We start from the raw sequence: 23,094 nt of genomic DNA on the forward strand, positions 1-23,094 counted from the left end.
AATGCAAATCCAATCGCTCCATTCCCAGGCTAAGACTCCTTACTGCTAGGATTAATCCTCAACAGTTAGGTTGGTAGATAAGTGCCTGAGAAACTGGCTCCTCTGCAGCCTCCTCTCCGGCTTCACTTTTCAAAGACCACTGCAAATATACAGCTGCACTCTGATCCCATTGTCTTCCACACTTCTTTGCCCCTGCATTTTTTTTTCTTTTTTACAGAGTTTATGGCTGTGGTTATCCTACCACACTCAGGATATCTCAGACTGCTATTAAAGCACTTCAATGTTATCAAAAGGCTTTGAACTTCTGCAGGGAAAGCAGAGCCAATGTCTTAGTCTCATCACTAGTGTAAAGCCCAATCTACAGCAATTCAATAAATGTTCCTGGAGTGACAGGCAAGGGAAGGCTTTATTTGCACACCACTAGGTAATGGCGCCATGCAGAAAATCCCAAGGAAAAGCTTTCAAATGAAAAAAGGCTTAGAGGCCCTAACAAATATACCATTGGTCTGTATCACTTATCCAAGTTCCTTAAAGCCAGAATTTTTGCCATTTTAGAAAGGTAATATGGTACATACACCTTTTGCTCATAGTAAGGACTAAGTCAGCACCCCATACTCAAACACAGTGCTACAGGCAAACTTAAAAATAATAATACTAAATGAGATAAGTACACGGCTCTTTCACTGAGGAAGTCACTACAGCAGGACTGACTCATGTTTAGGCAGCAAATAAAAAAAGTAATCACACACTCCAAAAGCAATAGGTTATAAAGTACTCCAAGAAGATGGGGTTCAGAAGCACAGAGAAATGGTCACCAACATTGGCAATTACAGTAACTAACCTCTTGGAACATTAAAACAAAATAGTTTATAAAATTTCTAGGACTTAGTACTGAAGAACCAGGTGAGAAAAGAAGTGAGACACAGAGAGGAAAAGAATAAATAAATGAAGAATGAATGACTACGTGCATGCATGTGTACAAAAACATTATTAGAACTAACTCCTGTCACCGTTATCTAAATGGCACATACAAATAAGGGCACTCATAAACTAAAATGAGCTATCACAGACCAACCTGACTTGCTTCCATATCAAAATAGAACTAGCAGGAGGGGAGGGGATATGGAGGCAGGAAAGATGGTGGAATGATATGAACATCATTACCCTGTGTATGATTGCACATATGGTGTGATGCTACATTGTGCACAACTAGAGAAATGAAAAGTTGTGCTGCAATTGTGTACAATGAATCAAAATGCATTCTGCTGTCATATATACCTAGTTTATAAATAAATAAATAAATAAATAAAATAGAACCAGCAATGCAAAGATATACAAATATATTATTTTAAACAGCCAGAAAGATTCCTGTGTGATGCCTCATGTGAAAAAAAATTATTTTAAAATCATGTTCTAGCAGATTGAAAATTTTTCCTAAGAAACTGGTAGGTGTTCTCCTTTCTGAAAACAAGCATAGCACTACCTAACTAGGAAGAGGAAAGAGAATACAAAATTCTACTTCCAACTAATCCCAACACCTGGACACCCCATTCATGGCTTTTCATGAATCTACATGGGAGAATTCTGTCTCTGAACATGTATGATAGGCATTACGAGGTTCTATCACACACTACAAGCAATAACATCAATAGCTACAATTCACTCTACTGAACCCTCACTGCATACAAATCAGGTAGCTAAGTGCTTTGAAAGTCTTAACGTATCCTCACATTAATAACAGAACCTACCTCATAAGGTTATCATCCTAATTTACATATAAGGAATGGATCTTTCCATTAAGAACCAGAACTTTTAACAGGAAAGTCAAATGACTTAATCATTCTTGCCATTTACTTGGTTTCTACTCTGGGGAAAAAAAGAAAAAGGAAACAGCTTGGCTCATGCACATTCTCCATAATCCACACTTTCATCCTGTTATACATCTTCTTCTGTAAGCACGTAGCAGAAGCAACTCTCTTGTCCACACTTAAAGCCTCCCCCCGTAACCTAGCTACATGTGTTCTCCACCCCCACCACCAGTCCTTGAGTGGGTCTCATCTATCCATCCCCTTTTGGATACTAAGGCACATACCAGGCACCATGCAGAGGATCCAGGATGTGCAAGTCACAGTCTCATTCCCCAGATTTTCAGTTTGGACATGTAAGCCAATAATCATACTTGAGAATAAAGTGTGTGCACCACAGGATTAGCACTGTTCAATTCTGTCCTGGGTGGAAGTTCAATGCTCACAATGACCAAAGAGTGGTGACCCTTGGGGTCTGAAGAATGATAAAACAGTAGAAAGGTAGATGAGGAGGTTACTTTAAGGCTTCCAGAATCCTGTCAAATGGCCATGGGGAGATGAAGCTGAGAAAGAGGAAAGGAGCCTGTCCAAAACTGGAATAGGAAAGGTGAACATCCCCAATCCCCAACATCCAGTCCTCCCTGCCTATCTGATCACAGTACCCAGGACAGCATCCTGCTCTACTGGATGGGGAAAAGCCAGATGGGTTGCCAAGGTGATCCTGAACTCACAAGGAAAGTCTGGTCACTGCCTTTCCAGCACAGTTTAACTCTGCACATGGGACTCTTATTCTTACCACTCTTAATTCTTTTTAGGAAGCTGATATCTGCCAAACCAATTGTGGCTCTAAGACCTACATTTGAGGATAAGACACCATTCCCAAGGGTTCTTCATCCTAAAGCATGGTATAGAAAACAACACACTTGCTGAGCTTGGCAAGGGAGCAGGAGAACTGATTTTAAGCATACTGCTTTTCACAGGAGAGAGCTAGATCACAGATCACATTACATACAGCTCCATAGCCACCTAAACACCAGCAGAATCAAGACCCACATAGCTGCTGGGGCCTCCTCCCTCCCGCTAGGCTATGGTCTAAGTGCAGCTGACTCACAAACTCCCACCTCCTCCTTAGAAGAAAGAACAAAATCCTGTTGCTGCCTAACATGCTCTTTACTTTTAATTAAGGAGGATTGAAATTAACTGTTATGAGAATTTCCTGACACCCTAGATGACAATTAATTAGACACATCCTGATTTCCTACACAAATTCAGAATGAAAAATTGCAAGTTCAAGGACTCACCCCTCATAAAGACCAAGCTGACAGAGAAAGAACAGTACATTTCAACACAAATTCAATCTCCTCCTGTTGGAAGTTTGGCCGAAACAGACATAAAATATTGGTAAATGTCCATATTATTTAGTCATACATACAAATAACACTGCCAGGATCAATAAATATTATTTATAGAGCTATAAATTTTTATATTACATTCAGAACAAGATAAAACCATTGTTTAGTTTTCCTCTTGTACTGAACTAATTAAAGCTCTGGTTATCATACAGCAAGGAAACAACATCTCAGAGAGAGTGACCTGGAACTGATTGGATCTTATAATGAAGAATCTTAGAAACATTTTAAAATTCTAGAAAATCAAAATGAGCTGAAGAACGAAAAGACAGCAGTTGAGTCCTTAGTTTACTAATGAGTCCTGGTAGAACTGTCTAGTCTTGGTTTCCTCCTCTCTGAAATAGAGATGGGCAGAAAGAAGGGAGGCTGGAGAAAGAGAAACAAAAGGGTTAACTGGATATATAAAGCCTTTCCTGCTCAAAAACATCAGGCTTCACACACCAAATAAATCTTTCCAAAAAGAGACAAATTACTTTTTTCAGTTAAAAAAAAAAAAAAAAGCTTTTTTAAAACCAAAGGTGAAAAAAAAAGAGGGCAATAAATCTGCTTTAGTCATCTTAGTACAAGCTTCTATCTTTATGCAAATGTCAGTTCATTAAATAAAATGACTAAGTGATACAAAATATTTCGAAACATACCTATGTGTATCTCCCAAGCCATTTTTTTACTTAGCTCTATACATCTTAATACACAGGACATACAAGGATATTTGGCATATGCTATTATTTCCCATCATCTCTAGTCACTTTTAGAGAGTAACCTATTTATCATTAACATGCTTAGGCCAACAGAGCAGCACAATAGAGTGAAATATCTCAAGGTCACTCTGGATCCTAACAAAGAACCTGCTTCCATCTACGGGATGAAATGGACAATGGTATGTATCACTGAGTTCAAGAGAATGTGAAAAATGCACATTTATGTGAATAAATACAATGCACGCTTGTTGTTGTCATTTTGTTTTGTTCTTTTGAGACAGGCCTTCGCTAAGTTGCCCAGGCTGGCCTTGAACTTGCCACCCTCTTGTCTCTGCCTCCTGAGTAGCTGGAATTACAGTTACACCACCACACCCAGCTTAGAATAAATACAGTGCTAAAGACAGAAATGCACTATCATTCCAGAATATCTGAAGTGACAGAGAAATGATGGAGAAGGAGAAAAATAAACAGGACTGATATGTAGAAACTGTGAGGACAATAAAGGCGAATTAGAAGAAAACAGACCAACCACAGGCAAATCATTCTGAACAAGGTCCCTACCACATGAAAGCATCTGGCAGCGCTGTGGGAGCAGACCAAGGTTAGGGAATCCTTTGTCCTCAGCACACTCTAACCCTGGGGACCTAAAATCTGAACACTCCAGGACCTGAAATCTAAAACAATCTTGATTTAAAAAAAAAAAAAAAAAAAACTGGATCTCACTTCCCTTTCACTCACTTCTCCCTCAGCCTTCAGAGTGACATCAGCTAAAACTCACCCAAGTGGCTCATTTACAGAAGGATGATAAGTAAGATACCACAAATATTTATAAATGTAAAATAAGTAATGATCTTTACTGCATTTGGGCAAAAAAGGGAATACAGACATTTACTTATGCATGCATTTACCTGTGCAGGAGAGCTACCTCATCTGCCAAGAGCCAACTGTCATCCTGTGGCCTGTGCCCTCTGAGCAACAGCGCCCACTAGTGGTGGGGAGGACTACAGGGGCAAGGAAGCCTAGACTGACAGACTCCAGGTAAAACCCTTCACATTTCATAAAGTTACCAAAGGGAACCCTCCAAGCCACCCCAGAAGGTCGGTCTACAGATGGAGACACTAAGGATCAAAAAGACTGAGTCTACTATGAATGAAAAAATAAAGATTCCAAGTGCTGAGAGGTTCAAACTGACTTGGAAATGCTCCCTGAAATGGAAGGCACATCTCTCTATGGCTAATCGCCTCTGGGACTGGACACCCACCGTCGCGTTTTCCTCCAACCACACTAACTGGCACACAACGGCTTTGCCCCCAAGCCCACGGGGTATCTTTCTATAGAAACCCCTCCTGCTCAAAACATTCAACAACAGTACTACCATAGGTTTCCCTGTGAGGGTATACACTTAAATGAGAAAAGTACCCTATCAAAATCAAACAGCCTCTGGTCAACCTGGGGAGACACACCAACGTCCACGGAACAGCACCACATCATGCAATCACAACAAGCTAGAAACCAGAGAGCCATCTCTGGTGCCTCCTTCCCTCTCACCCCTGTCTTCCAACCCACCGCCACATCCAGTCACTCTTTCTCTCCATTTTACCATCCTGATCAGGCTATCATCATTTTTTCCTAAATTACTCGACAAATTTCTAAACTGACCCATTCATATCTCCTCTTGGACCCACTACAATCCATGCATTAATTCACTGTACTGCAACCAAAGTGAAACGTGTCAATTTGACCACTTCAGATTATGACAGGAACGCTGTGACTCTCAAGAAAAGACTCTCCTTCATACCCATTATCCTCCACTCGCAGCCACAGAGGTCTGCTCATGTTCCTTCATTCATACCAAGGTCCCTTCCACCACAGGGCCTTTGCATATTCTGCCACTCCTGTTAAGTCATCTCCTCCCTCTTGAACTCCTACTTTTCTTTCAGATCTCAGCTCAACATTACCTCTAGGAAAACCACCTATATTTCCCTGACTAGGCCAAAGTTCCTCAAACATGCAATGACAAGGAGCACCTACAAAATGATCATGTAACATTCTGTGTAATTATTTCTGTATATCTGTAGATAGTTCCTTTTTAAAATGAGCTATAAAAACAAAAATCTGGCCTGGCTTTGCTCACTGTGGAAACTGGTCATACACAATAGGCATTTTTGCTGAGTGAATTAAATGACAGACAAAAATTTAATACAAAAAAAATTAAAAGTACCTTGAGAAAGATGCAGATTAAATGCCCCTACAGGATTTGATATTGATTGATTGAAGTTCTAGGGATTGAACCCAGGGCCTCTTCCACTGAGCTACATCCCCATCCCCCTGCAGGATTTTAAACCAGACTTCTTGCCCTATACATGAGGTGCTTCCTGGGACTCTTCCCCTAGCCTGGCACTGTGACGTGGCACCAAGTGCACAAGGTAAGGAGAACTATAATATCCTTATCTGTCCTTCCTCCTCTTCCAAGCTGGGACGTGAAATAGACTAGAAAAGAAGTGGGGCTGTACATATGGGATTGACCCTATGTTTACACTTGATAAAGGCAGGAGGAAGAAGTCCTGGGAATACTCACAAACCTACTAAGAGAGTTGTTCCAATTAAAATTGCTGCTTAGAATCTTCTAGAATTTCATAATACCATCTCTCTCCATGAAAGCCTTACCAGGATATAGGGAATTATCTTTCCCTCCCCCCTTTTAAATGTCAACAGAAATCTTTCTTCTTCTTCAAAAGCTTGTTTCTTCTCAAAATCTACCATGATTAATTTCCCTATTCCTTGCTGGGCATATTCTAAATGCAAGAGTTACTCATACTGACATACTTCCTATTAATAAGTGTCTGATCTTCCCTCTTTTGATATCCAATTTGTCAGGGATAGCTCCAGATTCTGAGAACACTCTCCACTTGCTCACTGCTTCCACGGAGCACAGGGTGGTAGTCAGGAACTTGAATTTGGGAGTCACACAATGGTCTGTATCACTCTAGGACCAAAGAACAACCCCTCTGAGCCTTGACTTCTGATTCTGTAAAAAGAGGCTAATTAGAGCACATAAATGAAAGAATCAAAAGAACCCACAAATTGTCCTTAGCAAAGTGCCAAGCATACCATATGTGTGCAACTATTTCCTATTAACATAATTAATACTACATTGAGGAAAACTCATTTTGACTGGACTGAGTTCCTTATTCCCAGACCAAGAGGCTTATTAAAAGTTTAGAAAACTTCTCAGGAAAAAGAACCATAGACAGAGTACCTGTAAGGTAGCACGGCCGATCTACAGGGAGACAGTGTGTGTGCCTTACCTCTGCCAAAGCCGCCGGAGGGACCTGACCTACATCCTGGTTACCTGTTCAGGAACTAGTCATTAGTTACACCTACTCAAAAAATAAGGACAGGGGCGGTCCTTTACTACTTCCAACACAATGCATAGCCTGTGTTTACTCAGGGCACCGTAAAATTCAAAACACCAAGTGCTATGTACACGTAACTTTCTTTTGGCAGGAGGTGAGTAATAAGTCAGAATGTCCACCAGCCAAGTCCAACCTGACAGGCACAGTCAGCGCTCATGTATGGGATAATATAATCTGATAGGGCAAAGAGTTTAGATGACCTCACCACGTACTCACAGCCATGGGGACTGCTCCTCCTAAGTAACCCCCAGCTCTTCACACTTGTTCTGGAATCTTGCACAGGAATTAAATGTGGCATGAAAATGACTATCTTATTGGGGAAGTTTCCATAAAAGTGTCCTTGCATTTTTTTTTCCTTTTCTAAGGTGTCTCACTTTATCCAGTGAAAATGAATGAAATAAAAAGCTAATCTGATTGTAATGCATTCCACTATTGCTATGTATGTAAGACATTTTTTAAAAAAGTTAAAAAAAAAAAAAAGCTAATCTGCAGAGGAAATGGGGGTATCTGGCACCCAGCACCCAGTACTCTGCTCTGACCACCAATGCTGTTTAGGATTAAAGGTGCTAATAATAGAGGAACCACCATTTGACTAAGCTCTTCTATTGCAGAGCCTGGAGAGACGTTCAGAGACTCCTTAGCCACCACTTTCAGCCAGAAAAACAGGCTGTAGCTCTGCACCCTATGGACTTGGCATTTAGACAGTATTCTCAGACTCAGTGAAGAAGGTCAGCCCCCTGGAGTCCCCGATCCAGGCAGGGAGAGAAGAGCTCGGGACCGTCAAGGGTCCTTACTTGTCTCTCCTGGTCCCTTCCCATCTTAGAAGCACAAGGTCCATAGCTATGTGAAAGCGATCTGTCCACGGCATTCTTTCCATGAATAATTTCTGAAAGTCTTTACTACATACCAGTGACATTAACCCCCTGTGTCTCAGGGAAAAGTAATGGGCGATTTGCTTTGAAGATAGGAACAGCAATGCTCTGCCTCTATCATCAGATTTTATATAACTCCCCATTTAGAAAAAGACGATTTTCTACACAGAATACAATTTCCAACAGTGACATTATTCATCAACATCACCTGAAGGATTTTCTGGGTGGCTATTTGCCAGTCAGGAACAAAAAGAAGCAAATGCAGCAAGACTAACAAGTCAGCCCATGAACTGGTGGGATATTGAAACACTATAAGGAACACCCACAAACGACAGGGCCCAGGAATCGTGTCTGGGGAAGAAGGAGTGTTTCCTGAAGCTGGACGCAGGCCATGGAGGACTGTTCCACTGGGAGCCCCAGCCAGCACTGGTCCGGAGAGTTCTGGAGCTCTGTAGCAGGACAGCATGGAAACCAGACTTCACTTCTGACTGCCACAGAGCTTGGCAACTCCTTTAACATTTTTCAGAGAGACAGTGCTATAGTTTGGATCTTAAATGTTCCCCAAAAAGCTCATGTGTTGAAGGGTTGGTACCCCACTGATGGAACTATTGAGAAATCTTAGGACACAGGTCCTAGTTGGAGCAGATTAGGTCACTGGAGTAATGCCGTGGAAGGGTCCAGTAGGATCCCAGGCTCTTCCTTTCTCTTTTTGTCTTCTTGGCCCTCAGGAAGTGAGTAGCTTAACTCCACCAGGACCTCTCCAACATGTTGTTCTGGCTCAAAGCAATGGAGCCAAGCAGCCATGGACTGAAACCTCTGAAACCATGGGCCAAAATAAATCTTTCCTCCTGTAAAGTCACTTATCACAGGTATTTTGTCACATTGATGGAATGAGTGCTGACTAACAAAGGCAAGACTGGGAAAAAGGAACAGGTGATAACTTCTAGGTCCGATTCCTTAATCATGTTCTCTTTCTTTTTATGAATTTCTGACTTTTCATCATAAAACAAGAATATTCAAAGTAGTAAACACATTGGGCTGGGGTTGTGGCTCAGTGCTAGAGTGCTCACCTCACATGCATGAGGCCCTGGGTTAGATCCTCAGCACCACATTAAAAATAAATAAATAAAAATAAAGATATTGTGTTCACCTACAACTAAAAAAAATATTTTAAAAAAAGTAAACACATTAAAGGTTATTGTACAGATTAGAAGAGACCATGAAATGGTGCATTCTTCTGCCCTGTTAATGTCTATTGTCTTCACCCAAAAAAGGAAATACTATCTCTTCATTAACAAGTCTTATAAATAATGCTCTATTTTTTTAAAGTCACTTATGAAGTATTTTTCTTATTCACGGGGCTGGGCTCTGAGAGGCATTTTGCTGTTTCCCTAAATCATATATGTGCTCAAAGGTCATTTTGGAACCAACTAAAAACATTCAAAAGAATATATACCCAAAGTGATTCCAAACATGTTTTAAGTAATATTTTTACTATTTTCCAGAATAACTTCTACAAAAAGCAAACTCATCTACAGGTTAAAAGATTTCAAGCTTTTGAGCAGTCTCATAACTTGACAATTTCCCAGGCCACATACCCTACCTCTAACTCTTCTGGAAGTTTCCTTGCTAAAGGGTTTTATGATGCTACATATCACTCCCTGTCCTCCTCCCCAGAACATCTGAGACTACAGTCAGGTTTGGGTGACAGTTAACTCCTTTGATGGTAGATTTTAACATTTTTCACAAATGTCCCAAGTCACTCTCATTAAAAAAAAAAAAAAAAAAAAAAGTAGTGGAAGGAAGGAAGGAAGGAAAAAAGAAAGGAAGGAAGAACAGAAGACTGGAAAATAAACAAGAGACTCAAGCAGACATATCACAAAAGAGATCCAAATTGCCATTACACACATGCCAAGATGCTAAACTTCAAATGATGATAAGAGAAATGTGCATCAAAACCATAATGACACGCCTCTATACACACATGGGAATGATGAAAAAGGCTTATCAAACTAAGTGCTGGCAAGAATGTGGAGAAATGGACCTTCTAATGGAAACCTGGTGGGAGTATAAGTAAACACACGGGAAAACGGTCTGGAGCTACTAAAGCTGAACATGTTCACATCTAAGCAGCTACCCACAATAATTTCACAACAGCATCATTCTGCTGAACTTGGAAATAATTCAAACATCTACTATCAGCAATTGTGTTATGTTCAAACACAGGAATATTATCTGACAAGGAAAATGCATAAACTGCTGCCTGCACAATGTAGATGGAACTCACAGACAAAATCAGGGAGGGAGTCAGACATTCAAATGCAAAGAAGCAGAAAGTAATGCAATGGGTAAAGTAACTCGGTGGGTAGGAAGGCGTGGGGTGGGGAATGAGGGAGCTGGTGGCCAAAGGGAACAAAATTTCAGTTAGACACAAGAAATAAGTTTAGAAGATTTATTGTAGAGCGCTCGATTAGCATGCCTAAGGCACTGGGTTCAATTCCAGTACCATATACAAATAAATAAAAAAAATAAATAAATAAAGGTCCATCAACAACTAAAAAAAAAATATTTTAAAAAAAGATTTATTGGGGCTGGGGATGTGGCTCAAGCGGTAGCACGCTTGCCTGGCATGCGTGCGGCCCGGGTTCGATCCTCAGCACCACATACCAACAAAGATGTTATGTCCGTCAAGAACTAGAAAATAAATATTAAAAAAATTCTCTCTCTCTCTCTCTTTTGAGAGAGAAAAAAAAAAAAAAGATTTATTGAATGTACCATAGGGTGATTATAGTCACTAACAATTTATTTTATACCTGAAAATTGCTACTGAGTAGATGCTAAGTGTTCACACCACAAATAGATGTGAGGTAATACATGTTAATTAGCTTGATTTAGTCATTCCTCATGTATACAATGTATATCAAAACATCAGACATACAATAAATATATGTCATTTCCATTTGTCAATTAAAATAAACACAAAATTAAGAAGTCAGTCATAAAGGATACAAGAGTAAATAAATGTTCCATATTATCTAAAGTGATCTGTGGCAATGAGAAGCCAGTACAGTGGCCTGAATAGAAGAGGAAGTAACTAACAGGGGGCAGGCACAAGAGAAGGTTCTGCTGCCTTCTAGCTTGATGTGTATTAAGATTAAATAGCTGTGCCTATTGAATGGAAACTCACTGAACTGTACCTACATAATTTGTACTTGTTTCTGGATGCATACTTTAATTAAAAAAAAAAAACTTTTTTAAAGCATAGTCATGTAAGTTTGCCTTTCAAGTGCCAATTTAGCACACTATTTAAATTGCCCACACATACATTTATTTAAACAAGTGGACCTCATACAAAGAGCAGAAGATACCAAGTCATGCTCCAACCCTTGGGCCTGCTCTCAACTCTGTCACCTGCAGGCTTGATTCTGAGAGAATTTGACACATCTATTAAAAAAAAAATGTCTGCGTAATTATAGGAATCAAAGGAGGTGGTGGGAGATTAACTCTGTAAACCATGAATTGTATCCCAGCATTCATTCTGTAAGGTCGACAGAAAGCACAGCAGATGGGGTGAAGAGCAGGAAGAACCTGAGGAGACCCAGGAGAGCTGGAGTTCTGGGGGTTACTGCCAAGGACCTGCCGGTCAGTAGCACAGGTTCTTTGTGAAATTTCATTTAAACTCCAACCGAAAATTGTAATACTTTTTGATCTTAACAATTTTAACACCAGAGCCATCCAATAATAAGCTTCTCCATCATAAGGATCAAACCTTTCAGAAACACTCCTTATCTTGGAAGTACCCAATTTCCTTTACTTGCAGCTCTCTCTCATTCAGTCTTTGGCTTCTTTCGTATGGTCTCCATGCAATTTCCACTTTCTTGGTGTATGTCTTTCTTCATGTTTTATGTTTCTTCCTGGATTCCAGGAACTTGGAATACCAGGCCTGTCTCTCCACAGACTCAGGGCTCCTCCAGCCTTAGGTGCTAACAACCAGCACTTTACATTTACTGGACGCCTTTTAAAACACAAAATCCCAGGCCCCACTCCAGATCTAGGGAATCAGAATCTGCATCTTAACAGATTATCCAGGTGATTCGTAGATATATAAAGATTTGAGAGGCACAGACCATGGCCCTTATAGCCAGTTACCTAAGAAACTCAGAGGCCTAGGGCTAGAGGTCACAGCCTTGCCCAGGTAATGGAATTTATTCTAAAAGCCCCTGCCTGAATGTCCTCACCCAAATCTGGACCCATATAAATTGTTATTCTTTTTTGAAAACTCAAGTTACATTTTTCTAGAACTTGGGTGTGGGCAGAAAGCAGGCAGGAGACAAGAAAGATAGAAGGGAAGATGGAAAGGCATATTTAGTCTTATTTCTTTTGTGACTCTCAGGAAGCAAGGTGGATAATATTTGAGAGCTGAAGAACGGAAAAATGGGAATCCACTGAGGCTGCTACACAGTGCCCTGGGAACTTAGATCACAGAATCAATAGTCCTGAGTGCTTAGCATGTACCACGTTAGCATATAATCTATAATCTAAATGTTAAACAATATTCTAATTGAAAGATCAAAAGACTAGATGGAGAAGAGGAATCCCAGGAAACAAAGACTCTCTAGCTCAACATACTTTTATTGATTCTCTACCGTATGCCAGAATTACACAGCTTATATACTCAAGAGATTTAAAAAAAAAAAAAAAACACAAAAACCTGAAGACCCCTCTTTTTGAAGGAATTCACAGTTCGAGGTGTTGGAGAACAAGGGCTGTTCCTAAAGAAGGTGTCTGACACCAGGTATGGTGGTGCACACCTGTAATCCCAGTGGCTTAGGAGACTGAAGCAGGAGGATCACAAGTTCAAAGCTAGCCTCAGCAACTCAACAAGGCCCTCAATGAGACCATGTCTCTAAATAAAATACCCAAAAGTGGAGGTAGGAGAGCTGGGGGTGCAGCCTAGTGGCTGAGTGCCCCTGGATTCAACCCCTACAAAAAAAAAAGGCGGAGGGGGGGGTCTGAGTTGAGGATTCCTTGCTTCATTTCTTAAAAACCAAGTATTAGACCAGTACATGGCTAGCAATGTCAGAACAGGATCTTAAAGTCTCATTTCTCATTTTTCAGTAAGTGAAATTGGGAGAAATGTCTACATTAGTAGCTTAGAGCTCCTTATAAAAGTACCAGTCTACCCTCAAGGCAGAGTATTTTTTTAGTTATTTTTATAGTTGTATAAGGATTTAATTTTTAAAGGACTTAATTCAGGAACACCCAGTTTTATACTCCTGGCCCCTTGACAGCAGCAGGATAGCTTCCTTATTGCTATGTAATGATAGGGTAGATTAAATTCTTCAAGAATATTATTAACTTCACAACCACTAGGTACTGCTGGCTTTCACCTTAGCTTGTTAGGCAACAAAATACCAAGCAGTCTAAAAACAAAGGCATCTTACCAACATACACTGGTCTGACCAAGTGCAGTCCCTTGCAGTTATGGAAGTTGAATAGACTGAAGCACACATTACCATCCACTCAGAATTAGGAATTCCCACCTCCAAAGGACTCATCCCCTCCACCTTCTGGAGGACTGGAAGTTCCAGTGAGTCCTGGTACATTATGCCTCACCTCAAATATCATATCTTCAATTATCTGATACGGATGTCGTATCAGTTTAAATGCTCAGCCCTGCCATGGCAACACAGGGAACAACCCTTTTCTTCAAGTCATCAGGCATTAAAGACCAAATTTCTAAACCAAATCTACCAATCCTTGACAGAGTCAAGAAAGACCCTGGAATGGCTGAGCATGCTGGGACATACCAGGTACTTGGGAGGCTGAGGAAAGGGGATTGCAAGTTCAAGGCCAGCCTGGGCAGTTTAGTGAGACCATATTTCAAAATAAAATAAAGAGGGCTGGGAGTATAGCTTGATGGGTGTTAGAGGGCTTGCCTAATATACATGAAATCCCATGCTCAATCCCTAGTACTGTACTGGGATGGGGTGGCAGGATAAGAGTGTGGTACAGGGACTCACATCCTTAGGAAAGCAATGAATTTCAGGCTGTGAAGATTGGAAACTAGTTGTATTTACTGCATTTGTAGCTTTATTAATTTAAGTCTTAAAAACTATTTATACATATTGGTTCCCAGAAGAAAGTGAAAAGATCTGTCAACTTAATTGAAATGTAAACACAATCTTTTACCTCCTCCTACTGCAAATTACAAGGCAAAACAGAAACGGAAAGTTATCAAGCCACCAGCTCACCTTGTGTAACCCCATGAGGGCACAATTATCTTACCCAGTACTATGGAGTCATAGTGCATCCTCTTAATGCCAGTAATTCTCTGGAGCTAACCCCACGAGGCTGGCTGGCCAGCTGGGAGGCAGCCTTATTAGTCCCAAATAGCCATAGAGAAAGCTGAGGCTCCTGAGGACCAGTAGCACAGGTTCCAAGTAGGAAACTCACACACAATGCCAAGTATTATTTCCCAGGTCTTCCTCTTCAATTGCTCCCCATCAACCTATTTCAATTTAACTTTCTCAGAGTTAATGGATTCAAGGAAGAAGGTAAACTAAAAAAAATTCCAGACTTTGGGAAGAAAACAACTTAATAAACTATATGCAAACTCAATTCCAGCAACTTTCACTGGAGCTGCGAATGAAACTCAATGGTTTGCATTTTAGCTCCCTTTATTTCCTCTCATCCTGGTCAGAGATAAATGTCAGTGAGTGTGGACCACACAGGCAAGGATAAGCAGACACCACCACACCAGCAGCTGTGGCACCAACTGAGCCACTCATGGATGGCCTCTGGTCCAAAGAAACCACTCCATGAAAGCAGACCAGAGACACAACAAACACCTTGGCTAAAAACGGTGCTGACTCAGCTGAGACTAGCACCAAGACTTCACCAATCATCAAGCCTTGGTATTTCAAGGACCAATAAGCAAATTAATTTTTACCTAAGGGCTAGTATTCATATCCCCTCTTCTGTACTTCTCCCCATACCAACACCATCCACACAAACTAAAAGCCCTTGGCAGTCTTCCATATATATACTGTTCCTTAGCTCTCATTATGAAATTCTGGGCTCTTGTGGCAAGGAAAAGGCAGATAGCATGGCCATTCCAGGCATATCATGCTAGGAATATGTCTATAAACTCAGGCTTCTTCTAATCCTCCAAAAAAGAAAACTGTGACCCAGATATTAACTTGCTAAGATCCCACAGCAAATTAATTCACCAGGCATGGTGGCACATGCTTACAATCCCACAACCTGGAAGGCTGAAGCAGGAGAATCACAAGTTCAAGGCCAGCCTCAGCAACTCAGTGGCTCTAAGCATCTTAGTAGTGAGACCCTGCCTCAAAATAAAAAATAAAAAGGGCTGGGGATGCAGTTAAGCACCCCTGGGTTCAATCCCTGGTAAAAAAAAAAAAATAGATAGATAGATACATAGGTAGGTAGGTAGGTAGGTAGGTGGGTAGGTGGGTAGGTAGATAGATAGACAGATATATAGATAAAAGAAAGAAAAAAAACCAAAGCAAATTAATTGTGAAGCCTACTCAGCTCTGTCCCACTACAAAGCCTTCTTCTCTATGCTGGATTAGCCTCCACTCAAAAGCTTGATCCAAGGGACGGCAGTATCAGCGTTGGTGGGAGCTTGTTGGAACTGCAGACACTCAGCACCCATCCCAGCCTACCGAAAGGGAATCCATATTCTAACAAGACTCTCCATGCTTTCTATAATGGGTTGGGGAAAACGAGAAGAAAGGGCCTCCATCCTAGGGGGCCACTACCTCAGCTCCACCAGTGCTGAGCCTCATTCAGCATCCTGACTCTTACCCCCAGTACAATGATGCTCATATAGTGCCAAGGACCCTGTGGACCCTGTGTGAATGCAGTCCAAGATTTAAAAAACCAGGAGGAGGGTAATCTTGACAGAGTTCCATAAACAAATTAGTAAATGACACTAAACTGTCTACCACAGTCAAATCTTAAGGGAGAAGCTAAGCGGAAACTGCCCAGTCAGCATGCCCTCTGGTGGCTCATAACAAGGAAGCCTAAATATGGAATTAGTTTCCGGAGGGAAATCCAGAAACACATGAATCTGGAGATCACAAGGCATTTGCCATGAAAACTATCCCAATGACTCAGAAGCAAACAGGAATAAAACCCTTTTAATTCAGAGAAAAGACTTGGATTAGAGTCTAACAGGATAACCCTGGAGCTCCCAAAGACAAACAAGGAGAAAGAAGTCAGCCAGATAACCCCCTCCCAGGGAGCAGAAACCAACCCCAAACTCACACCCTGTCCATGGACTTCTCATGTTTTTTTTAAAGTGTGCAACTCAATAGTTTTTAGCATATTCACAAAATAGTGCAATCATGACCATCTAATTCTAGAACATTTTCATCACCAAAAATGAAATCCCATCCCCATCAATGGTCACTTTATATTTCTCCTTCTCCTCAACTCCTGGCAGACAACCCTATGGATTTCCCATTCTGGGCATTTCATAATGGAATCATACAACATGTGGCCTTTTGTGCCTGGCTGCTTTCACATGTTATATGAAAGCATGTTATAGCATCAATCCAAACTTCATTTCTTTTTATGGCTAATTGGTTTTCCATTGTATGGATATACCACATTTTTTTTTATTCATTGGTTGATGAACATTTGGGTTGTTTCCATCTTTGGCCTAATATGACCAATGCTCCTGTGAGTATTCATTTACAAGTGTTCAATATGAACATGTTTTCAGTTCTCTTGAGTATACACCTAGGAGTGGAATTGGTATTTGTGAGGCAAATGCTTTAACATTTTGAGGAACTGCCAAACTGTTTTTCTAAAGTGGCTACACATTTTACATTCACAACATCAACATACTATATGGGGGTTCTAATTTTTCCTATATCTTTTTTCCCCCAGTATTAGGGATTGATCCGAGGAGCCTCACCCATGATAGGCACATACTCTACCACTGAGCTACATCCCCAGAACTTTTTATTTTGAGACAGGGTCTAGCTAAGTTGCCTAGGCAGGCCTCAAACTTGCTATCTCTTTCCTCATTCTCAAAAAGTAGCCAGGACACCATCCTGAGCCTCCGTGTGCCATCATATGCCTTGTTGCTCCTGGGTCTTTGAAGCTCATAACCCTCCTGGTGGATATTATATGGTATCTCATTGTAGTTTTGATTTGCATTTCCCTGATGACTAATGGTGCTGAGCATATTTTCACATCTTCTTCAAAGAAATATCTATGCAAATCCTTTGCCTACTTTAAAATCGGGTTATTTGCCTTTTTATTGCTGAGTCGTAAGAGTTCTTTCTTTTTGCTCTTTTTTGAAACCCCAGTCAAGAGCCCTCATCTTGGAAAGCTCTTCCCTCATCATCCAATATTCTTCAACTGAGCCTTCCTTGTAAGGAATCCCTCTTTACCAGAACCCTGTCATCCAAAGGGCCAGGAAAACTGGCACTCTCCCTTTCTGAACCAGGCATCCGCTGCTGTCATCCATCCGAGTGTTGTGGCTCCACCCCTGCTTATCCACAAATGGCTGTCCTGTCATCACTAGCACTCCTCTGCTACTGCAGAGAATTCAGAAAGAACTTAACAATAAGAAATCTGACCACCACCACAGAGTCACTAAGACAGCGTGCTAGGCACAATCCTTTGTCTTGTATGCTCTGAAAATTATTCACATGCAATCAAAACTCCAAGTATGCACACTCCTGCCCCATGAAATCACCAACCTAAAATGTTCCTTCTCTCTAGAAAAATGAGAGCCCATCATTTATGTTATCAGAGTCCAGTTCCTTCACGGAGACTTTCTTAGCCACGACAGTTTGTTTTTCTCTACACTTTAAAAAAAAAAAAATTCAATAGAGATCATTAATCAACTACTATTTATAAAATGTCCCTATATTTGGAGGATGTACTAAGTGAAACTACCTCACCCATAGCTGGTTATTAACATATTAGCATTGTTGGAATGTGCTAATTCAATGATGAAGTTCCAAGCTACATATAACCTCAAAAATGTTCTGTGTTCTGGGAAACACGGACTTAAATAAATACAACCAATTTTTGTTGTTGATACTGTTAAGTGTGGTACTTCTCAGTCTTTGATACGATGATGCACATGTTGAGAATCTCTGTAAGAGGAAAAAATAATAGGCAGTGCTTCTCAAATTGATTTGCCCTTTACAAGAGCACACCTATTAGCACACATCCCAACAGCATTCTTCCAACATACTCTTGGAATTGCTGAGCTAATTCAATTGCTGTTCAATTCTATCAGCTGGGCAACACTGAGTAGAAAACCATATTTTCTACTGGGGTAAGGAAATAAATTTGCTTTGAGATGCCATCAATTGGAAGGCACTCTTTATACCCTAGGTTACAGGGGGAAAAAATGTACATTAAATGTGATCATAATGATTAAGACCCATTTGGATTTCTGAAATTGGAAAATACTGAAATGGGTGGGAGGTGGGGTGTATCTTAGAATCAAACTAGTATAGCATACCCAGAGTTTTTTGTTTAAAAGCAGCCTCTAGAAAGGTTGAGAATAGTACCAGGAATGGGCCTTGACTATCTGTGAGCCAGTAACAATAGTCCTAGTGACCAAAGAGAAATAAAATATCGTACTGACTGCCCCACAACAGACTTATTACAGGGAGCAAAGATACTAGGGGACCACTACTAAGAAAAGTAAACAAAAGTGATACGGAGAAAGGCTACTCTCACGATAGGAAAAATCCCAGCAGCAAAAACTAGGGGTAACACCCAAAACATAAACATCAAGTTATGGAAAGGAATTTTAAAACAGAAATGTTCCCTGCTTAGGTTAAGTGGGAGAAACTATTTAAATGAGCTACCAGATCTGAAGAACTATGACCCAAAGGCTGTCCCTTCACTCAGTGCTGATTACTGTCAGGAAGGCATGTTTGGGCTTTGCAGTTTTATCTACTAAAACACTAAGTGGTACACTTGAATTTTTGAATAGATTTTTGATTTACTGATAGGTTTCTCTAGTGCTAATCATTCCAACACTAAAACAAAACACAAATGGAAAGTTGAGATAAAGCATATTAAAGTGCTGACTGACTTCCCCATTCACCTAGTCCATTTGGGTGCCACATGACATAAACCTCATTTCTTTCTTAGGATGTTATCTCAGGAATGATCCTGACTCAAGCAGGCTCCCAAAGCCTCTCTGAAGCAAAGCAGTTAAAACTCAAGGCCACAATCTAGGTCATAGCAAGTCATGGCAACCCTGCATGGTTTGGGGGACAAGAAGATGTACTTTTGACTGGGTCAAATCCAAACCATGCTTGAGAATAAGCTAATTTACCCACGGCATCCTGCTGATACTGCACAGCTGCCCCAGAATGCCTGCATTCCTTCCCCTTGGAGAGAAGGAGGGCCTCGGTTACTGTCAATCAATGCTACCATCCTTCAGAAGGCATGGAAGGCCTTTGCCAGTTTGGGCCACTATGGGGCAACGAATAAGATGCACTTCACACTCCCCAGAAGGCCATCATTCAGGAAAGATACCACTAAGAATTCTGTCTAAATTTGCTCTTAAGTGAATTTACCTGGCCTTCAACCATAGGTTCAAACTGTCAGAACTGTATGCAACCTCCTCTCCACAAATCTGAGAGTCTCAAAGAAAAGGGAGTAACCTTTGGATTTATCAATATAAGGGTCACCAATTCGGTCTGACCCAAAGTGATCAAGAAACCAGAGACTACGTATTTTATAGTATGAAAAGAAGGTGTAATCTTAGCTTTTTTTGTGAAAATCATTTTATTTGAAGATCAATCAGAATCATCAAAACTGGACAATGGTAAATGACATGGGTAATTAGAATATAACATTCTTAAAGCAACTTCCTAAAACACCTAAAAGAAAACATGTCTCTATAAGTACTAAAATAATGAATTTCAGAACCATCCTCATCCCTCTAAGTGATTCTGTAGGCATGGTGTCTGCACTGGCAGCATCAGCGTCATCTGAAACTTGTTAGAAATGCAAACTGTCAGACCTTCCTCCCAAACCTAGAGAATCAGAGACTCGGGAGGAGGGGGTGTACATAGCACAATAATCTGTACTCTAACAAGCCATCCTGGATATTCCAATGCTCATCTAGGATGAGAGAAGATGCACATCTGGGGTGTCTCAGGAATCTGATTAAACCCTTATTAACCCAGGGACAATTTTTCGCCTCCTTGCCTTAAACTGGCATTGGCTTTTAATCTCACAGACTGATTTTACCAAGGAGGGGTTGAATACTTAGTTCCAGGCCACTGTGAAAAGCCAAGTCTGAGCTCCACCCCAGGGCCTGAGGTCTTCTTCAGCAACCTTGAATTTCAAAGCAAGGCCTTTGACATGACAATTCTGGGTCTCAGGACCATGAACATTGATAAGGCATTCCAGGTGGTCTCCTAATCTAATCTGTACCATGCTACCTCCCTCATAGAAATGAGGACTGAAGTTTCAATCTTTAAAATCAAAAGAGAGGTGGATTTGAGGAAAGGTGAGATTAAATAGCTACTTCCAAAGACATGGCCAACTAAGTCCCTTGGTAAAGAGTGGTAGAGGGGAAAAGACTCAGGTGTTTTGTTATAATTAAGGATTAATTAATTTTTAAAAACTGAGTAAATAGCTCAGAGACAATATCTGGCATGAATGGTGCTTTGAAGTTTTCTTAGCACTTTTCATTTTCATTATCTTATCCAAGTCTCACAACAACCCTGCAATGGAGAGGGATAATGCTGTGATTATCCCCGTTCCACAGAAGAGAAAACTCAAGTTCAGAGTGGGTAATATTTTTCCACCAGACCTGTCATCGGCTGTAAAGCTGCAACTTGACCTCAGGTCTATCTCACTCTAGAATTTGTTTAGTGTAAGCCCTATGTGATTTCCACATCTGGAAATTCACCCCAAAGTGGACTAACCCCAAGGAAAAGGCAAAAGAGAAAATCATTCAGCAGAAATAGGGGGGCTCTAAAACATGGCACTTGAACAGTATGTGGGTGCCCCTTTAAGAACTTAACACACAAACCCAACAGCCAAGGTGTTCAGCCAAAAAGAAGAAAAAAAAAGAGGCATATTTCTAGCCTGCATAATCATTTCTGGACGTATTCCCACTAGCAGCCTCCGAGGCAACAGCGGCTCACAGCCTGGGCTGAAGCTCCTCCACCGCCCCCCCCCCTCCACCACCAGGGTTATGACAGCGCAGCTCTGACTCGTGCGCAGGCAAAACCCCAAAACTCAAAAACAAGAAGTGAAAAAAGTGGAGCCAGGAGAAATTATGGGCATCTTCCACACCCTTGCAATCCACACAATCCCAGTTCTAGAGTCCTGGGGTCGCCTAGAACTGGACCTTAAGAGAAGATGGGTTGAGTGAGACCTTCTGTGGACCCGCTGGCGCTTTTTTCCCACACCCAGTCCCGGAGGAAGAATAGAAACGGGAAGGGGTTCGTTATGAAGTCCTGGGCCAGAATCAAAGGCAGATACACCCCACACCCTCTCCAAAGAAACAGTATGTCTTACTAAATTCTCTACCTGGCCCTCCAGGTCCTGTCCTCTGCGATGATGAACAGGGTGGGGCGGTGGGGTGTTATAAACCCAAGGAAAAAGGCAGGAGGAAAATTCGGGCCATCCATCTACTCCAGCCTCGCTGCCCCGCCATGTGTGTGAGGCTAGATTCTGGCGCGCGCCGCAAGAGCGAATTCCGAACCCTGCGCCCTTGACTAGGTCTGAGGTTGGGGATGGGACATCACCTGGTACTAAACGTCCTGGGGGCAGAGAGCTGTGCCTGCCAGAGCAGCCCGCCTCAGTTTTGGCAGCAATGATTTTCCTAGAAGACGCCACCGTTCACAAAGATCTGGGTGATTCTCTGATTTTAGCCTGGGGTAGGAGGACTCACCCGAAGGGCTCAGCGACCCACCGAGTTCCCCACACTGGGATCCTCCAGGCGGCACGCCCGGGGATCACACTACCTTGGGGATAGTAAGGAAAGAAAAGCTCCATCTTCAACTTTCTCAGAGGGAACTGCTCCACTGTGGGATTTGCCCAATCTTGCCCACACCCTGAGTCCCAGGTTGGGAGAGAATCAGGAATCGAATCCCCTTCCACGCTCACAAAGCCCCTCTCCCGATGCCCGCCAACTTGAAAGCATCTCTCTGGTGCCTGCCTAGTCCTCCCGCCCGCAGCCAAGCCCCTGCCTTGGCAGCCCGCAACCGACAGAGCGCCAGGCTTCCCAACAGTAGCTGCAGCTGCAACCGCATCCCCCCGAGCCGGGCCTCCACCTCGCCCTACCGTGCAGCCTGTTTAGTGCCCTGGCCGGTGCCAGCGCGCGGCACGCGTCTCAGCTGGCTAGACTCCTCCCCGGGGGCTGCCCCGCGCAGGGCTCCGGGCTCCGGACAAGGCTCGGCCGGCCCTGGCGCTGGCTCGCCGCTGCTCGCGGCTCCAGCGCGGGCTCCTGCTGCCGCGCGCGAAGAGGGAGGGGTGCGGGGGAAACTCCCGGCAACTCCAACTCCGGGCTCTGAAGCTCCAGCTGCAGCCGCGCGCCCGCCCGCCGCCGAATGCGAGCGCCTGCAAAGCAAACCTGCCCCCGCGGTCGCCTCTGAGCATGCCCAGTGCCGCCGTGGGCGAGCCCGAGCGCCCTAGCCCGGGGCAAAGTGCAGCGGCAGGGGCCCAGGAACTCGCCCCAGGCTACAGAGCACTGGGGGAAGGGGGTGGAAGGGAGGATCAATAGCGCTGGCTCGGAGCAGAGGACCTGGAACGAACTGGTCAGTGTGTACAAGGCAATGTGAGTTTCATGGGTTGTGGGAAGTTTGTGGGCTAGAAAGATGGATTGCTTCTGTGAGCCTCTCTGGAAGACTATATTCGAA

General features: G+C 42.3%; 1 protein-coding gene across 1 annotated transcript in view; it reads right to left on the reverse strand.

The window, feature by feature from the left end:
* Stxbp6 (syntaxin binding protein 6) overlaps nt 1-22,768 on the reverse strand; it is a 254,435-nt gene extending 231,667 nt beyond the window's left edge. Inside the window, exon 1 of the mRNA XM_026414471.2 lies at nt 22,520-22,768. The gene's annotated coding sequence lies outside the window, so the exon portion shown is untranslated. The remainder of the gene's footprint in view (nt 1-22,519) is intronic.
* Nucleotides 22,769-23,094: the final 326 nt, after the last annotated feature.

The sequence above is a fragment of the Urocitellus parryii genome, chromosome 6 (assembly GCF_045843805.1).
Source record: "Urocitellus parryii isolate mUroPar1 chromosome 6, mUroPar1.hap1, whole genome shotgun sequence".
NCBI lineage: Eukaryota > Metazoa > Chordata > Mammalia > Rodentia > Sciuridae > Urocitellus > Urocitellus parryii.